Genomic DNA, 6,000 nt, shown 5'->3' with positions numbered 1-6,000 from the left:
ATTTTTTGATTTATTGTAGAGATGAGGTCTCGCTGCCCAGGTGGGTCTCGAACCCACGGGCTCAGGCAATCCACTCACCGCAGCCTCCCAAAGGCATGGGATTACAGGCTGAGCCACCGAGCCCAGCTTGTTCCTCTTTTTAATAAATTTGCTTTCACATTATTCCAGTGGCTCATTCTTGAATTCTTTCCTGCATGAAGCCAAGAACCCTCCGGTCCTTTTGGACCAGATCCTAACTTTGGGGCTCCCCCATTTCTGCATCAGAACCATAACCACAGTCAAGATAAAGAATAGTTCTATCACCCCAGGAGTTCCCTGTTCTCCTTTGTTGTTAAATTCTCACCCTCCACCCCCTACCTTCTAGCAATCAGTGATCTGTTTTGTACTTACAGTTTTGCCTTTGCAAGAATGTCATGTAAGTGAAATCCATTATATAGGAATTAGCACAATGCATGTGCAATTCATCCATGTTATTGAATATATCCAAAGTTCAGTCCTTTATCTTGCTGCTTTGTATTCTGTTGTATGATGTCCCACAGTTTGTTTATCCTTTCCCCAACTGTAGAACATTTGAATTGTTCCCAGAGGGTTTTTCTCAGTGTCTGCTCCATCCTCAGCTTCAGGTACAATAGGATGTCTCTTCTAGCAATGCTCTTGTCTCTCTCCTAACAATAGATGCTGTCCCTTATTATCTGACCCTTGCTGGCCTAGTCACAGCATGTGTGTAAGAGAAGGAGCATTTTCTGTTCTGATTCAAGCTCAGTCTTAGGCAGGCACTGTGTCTTTCCACTCCAAGCTCCCATGTCTCAGGAGTGAGGTCTTCTAAATGACCTTTACTAGTTTGGGCTCAGGATATATGCTTGCCTCTTTCTCAGGAATTGGGATTTCTTTTCTGTTCTCTTCCTCCAGCTGCAGTGGATCCTCTAAAAGCAGTAGAGTCCATTGCCCTTTTCCCAGCATCTTGATGTTGTTGTTCCATAAGGAAGAAGGACTTCTTGGCTTTCCCGCAGCAGCAATTCACCTCCCCTGGGACTTCACCATAAGGTGTGCTTTCTCAGGACTCTTGCACTGCTCCCAATCTTTCTTATGAGTGCCTGGTGAGGTCAGTGAAGGGTCTGCAAAATTCTCTTGTGTCTCAGTCTGTTTGAGCTGTTATAACAAAATACCATAAACCACAAAAATTTATTTTTCACAGTTTTGAAGGCCGGGAAGTCCAAGACCAAGGTGCCAGTAGGTTCCATGTCAGGTAAGAATGTGCCTCCTCATAGAAGGCTGCCTTCCTATTTTGTCCTTCCGTGGCAGAAGGGGAAACAAGTTCTCTCTGGAGTACCTTTTATAAGGGCACTAATCACATTTGTGAGGGCTCTGTCCTCATGACCAAATCACCTCCCCCAAAACCCCACCTTCAGCCATCACCTTGGGGGTTAAGATTTCAAGATAGTGCCTTGTGTCTGTGGTTCCCAGAGACTCCATATTCTCACATTATCCCCACTTAGCCTTTCGCAAGTCTTTAGAAAATTTAGACGATCTCTTCTTATTCTATGCCATCTGGTGACATCTGTTCTAGGTAAGCAAGTACCCACATTCATCTTTCCTTGGAGGTATTTGTCTTTCTTTAGATTGTGGGTTAGTTTTTTATCCTGTGGCCTAAGCTCTCTTATAGGTTCAGAAAGAGTTGTGAATTGTACAATGGTCAGTTTTCTCTCATTGTGAGGGTGGGAGTGCTATTTGCTATTGCAAGCAGAAGCCAGAAGTCTCTCCTCACTTCTAAACAGAAGGTGGGGACTGGGCACGGTGGCTCACACCTATAATTCCAGCACCTGGGGAGAACAAGGTAGGAGAATTGCTTGAGCCCAGAAGTCTGAGACTAGCCTAGGTAACATAGTGAGATCCCATCTCTACAAAAAATAAAAATAAAAAAATTAGCTGGATGTTGTGGCATGCATGTCTAGTCCCAGCTACTTGGAAGGCTGTGGAAGGAGGAGTGCCTGAGTCCAAGAGGTTGAGGCTGTGGTGGGCCATGATCATGCCACTGCACTCCAGTCTGCATGACAGAGTGAGACTTTAAGAAAAAAAAAGAAGAAAAAAAGGAGGAGGAGGAGGAAAAGAATGAGGTGGGAATACAGAACTCTTGTGTTGCATGGAGAGGTAATGACTTTGTGGGGGAGGGGGTTCCAAAGGGCCAGCTCCAGTTCCCAGTTATATTTTTGTTGACCCACAGGTGCTTGAACAAAAACTTGGGTTGGTTTAGTACATTTTAAAATCTAAACTTTTCTCATTAAAAATCTGGATTTTTGGTTTCTCTTGAAAAAACTTCCAGCTGTTATCATCACCAGGCTGCTTCTTTGGCGTGGAGCACAGTTTTCCCATTTCCTATTATCCCCACACCTGGGCAACACTCTGACTGCTTTACACATCTTAGTAACCTGCCTAGTTCCTGTAGGCAAGGATGAGGCTGAACCCATATATTCTGGTAAAGTTCTGCCAGTTGTGGAAATGTTGAACTTGTTCTATGTCTGTGGGCAACTAGCCAGTTCCCCAATCCCCTGGGGAACCCACATATCAGCCAGACTGGACCTTCCCTAGGACACCTTATTCCAAAGGGGTAAAGTTGGCAAACCCAATGGCCCTGCTGCAGAGCTCTGATCAGCCATGCTGACTGGTGCCTACACCATTCTGGTGCATGATGCCTACTGGCGAGGTGACACAAAAGGTTTCAGTCTGCAACTCCTAACTTAAGCTCCTGGTTCTCAGAAGGTAGAAGTAGGTAGAGTGATGCTGTTTAAGGTGATATTTGCAAACAAGAAGGCTTTGGGAGGCCTAGTTATAGAAATCAGTGTAAGCAGTGGAAATATGGCTTTGGATATTGGTTCTAGGAGAATAAAGAAGAGACAAAAAACAAATAGGAAGTGAGAAATTGAAAAGGACATCAAAGGGAAGCTTAAGCAACAAGAAAATCGTGAAGCAGGGCTGATACATGTTGGAGATAAGCAGGAAAATGGCTAGGTCTCAGGATAGCCCATTATCAGAGGTTTTGGGCCTCTTTCTACTTTAAAAAGATACATAATTACAATACAGTAATTAACTGTTTTGTAATTAAATACCAAAATAATTAAATTTGAAATTAAATATGATAACATCAAGTTGTTCAGACAGGATTAATTTGTGTCTTAATCTGATAAATCACTTTCATTATTATTAGGATTAAGTTTTAGAGGAAAGAAATTGCAAAAGGAATAGTTCCTACACTCCACAGAGAAAGACTGCCTGGGCTTTTGATTCCTCACATACAGAGCTCTCTCAAAGGTCAAGTGCTGGAGGCTGATTTTAAAGCATGAATTGGAAGAATAAGAGAAAATATTCTTGAAACGGCAGGTTTCCTGATATTTGTACCTGAACTATTTTGCACTTGGATTTTGAAAAGTAACCAAAGTTTTGTCATAAGTTGCTACAATTTTTTGTCTAATTATTTGATTTAAGACCAAAAAAGTAGCCAAATTAATAATTTCCCATTAAACAACAAGCATTTAAACTCTACTTTGTGCTAAGTACAATGCTAGAAAATACAAGAGCATGTAAAGATATATAAAACACAGTGTCTTTCCAAATGCAGGGATTTCTTCTCTTGCTATTGGGAAAAAGAATGTATGCATATAGAAAGTAAAATGGCAATCAGGAATTTGATAATAATAGAAGGTATAATATGGTTATAAGATGGTTAATTTTGTAGGTAAACTTGGCTAGGCCACAATACCTAGATATTTTATTAAATATTATTCTAGATAGTCCTGTGAAGTTTTGGAGGAGTTTTGTTTTGTTTTTCAGCTGAGATTAACATTTAAATCAGTAGACTTGGAATAAAGCAAGTTATTCTCATAACGTGAGTGAGCCTCATCCAATCAGTGTAAGGTCTTAATAGAAAAAGACTGACCTCCTCTGAGCAAGAGGGAATTCTGCCAGCAGATTCCCTTTGGACTTGAGCTGCAACTCTTCCCTGGGTCCCCAGCCTGCTGGCCTACCCTGCTGATTTTGGACTTGCCAATCCTCTATAATCACATGCACCGATTCTCTCTCTCTCTATGTGTGTGTGTGACACACACACACACACACACACACACACACACACACACACACAAACACACACTGTTGGTTCTGTTTTTCTGGAGAACCCTGACTAATACAGCACCAAAGTAAGAGATGTTTCCGGGAAGCTCACTCTCTTTGGCAGACTCTATTGTTGTAGCTGCTGAGTGCTGCAAGATGGATGAGCCCACAGTGCTCTGATAAAACTGCATTTATAGCAACAGACAGACAGCCTGTGGGCCACAGTTGGCCAATATGACTTTTTGAAAAATATTGCATGAAAATGTTATTTATCTTGACGTCTGAATTTTTTGGTGTCCCCTCCCATTTTTCACTCTAGGTGATATCTTTCTTGCCTCGCCTTTGTCCCAGCCCGCTCCTCAGCAACACGACTAGAATGGTCCCCAAGGGGATGGAGTTAGACTAGCAGTACTAGAATGTGGCAAGAACATGCTGGAAACATGGCCCTGCAGTCCTGCACAATCTCAAATGTCTCTTAAAGTTCCTTGGGCATTGTTTCCTTTTTTAAAGCTAAGTGCTGTCAAGAAAACATGAATATAGCAAGTCTTCACTCCGGTGGTGTGATCTCCATGAAGGAGCCCAGTTGATTTCGGAGATGCCAGCTCATGGCGCAATTTCCCAAGGCAATACCATGGCCTTTGCCCCTGCCAGCCCAGGGAGAAAGCTGGATGACCTGAGAGAAAGCGCCATTCCTTGTGGGGTGCTCTGAGGGCTCTTAGGTGTGTCTACTTTTCAGACTAGACGAGAGCAAGCACCTGTCTTCCAGCATGTATCTCAGTCCACAAGTTAGAGGAAAAGGAGAAAGTAGAGGCAGAAAGCAACTACTCCCCCCTCCGCCCACCCCAAATTGCCTGCCAAGTACCTGTCCTGCCTGTAAAACCCAGAGAGGACTTAGAGTCCACGTTGTGCTGGAGTGCAGGGAAGACCAGGGTATGGGTGGCAGATGAATTGAGCTGAGTTTTCAGGCTCTCAATTTAGGGTTTTTTGAACACCCTGCTGGCCTGTCTGTATTGGCCTCTGCCACCTTTGAATAAAAGGCATGAAGACATCGTGGCTTTTCTCAGGACCACAGAAGGCACACTTTGCTGAGCAAAGTGGCTGTGTAGTAGACAAGGCTTGAAGAGTGTGACAGGATTTACAAGGATTGGAGGAGACTGGCACAGCCACTCCACATTGGATTCAGGATAACCCTCACGTTCTACGTGCCCCAGGACAAGTTCCTTAACCACTCCATGACTCAGTTTCCTCATTTGTAAAGGGGTAATCATAATAATAACTCCACATGTTTAGCAGATTTAATAGTAGAAAGAATGGACTGCTTAGTACAGAGCCTGACAGAGTAGTTGCTCAACAAATTAATTGCCGTGTCCCTATTCTTGGCCTTGGGTTGAGCATTGACTTAAGCCAGACTAATCACAGTCCTTCCCTAGGATTTTGAAAACTAGCCATGGGTCAGTCTCTCCTTGGTGATGAAGTTCTGGGGGCTGGAAGTCCAAGGTCAAGATGCTGGCAGGGTTGGTTTTCTCTAAGGCCTCTCTTCTTGGCTTCTGGATGGCTGCTTTCTCCTTCCTCTTTCCTCACATAATCTTCCCTCTGCACCTGTCTGTGTTCTAGTCTCTTCTTATAAGGACACCAGTCATACTGGATTAGAGCCCACCCTAATTACCTCATTTAACCTTAATTGCCTCTTTAGAAACCTTTTCTACAAACACAGTTACATTCTGAGATACTGGGGGTTAGGATTTCAACTTATGGGGGGGCAATTCAGGCTATGATGGGGGTTTTGAGTTGAGTTTTTGTCACCTGCAACCATTCCTGACTAATATGCATGCATGCTCGTGAAAAATAAAATCTAGGAGAATATTTATCAAAATCTTAGAAGATGCTATTTCTGCA

The sequence above is a fragment of the Carlito syrichta genome, unplaced genomic scaffold, assembly GCF_000164805.1.
Source record: "Carlito syrichta isolate Samal-C Ts95f unplaced genomic scaffold, Tarsius_syrichta-2.0.1 Scaffold313745, whole genome shotgun sequence".
In the NCBI taxonomy this organism is placed as follows: Eukaryota; Metazoa; Chordata; class Mammalia; order Primates; family Tarsiidae; genus Carlito; species Carlito syrichta.
This window is presented reverse-complemented; position numbering follows the sequence as displayed.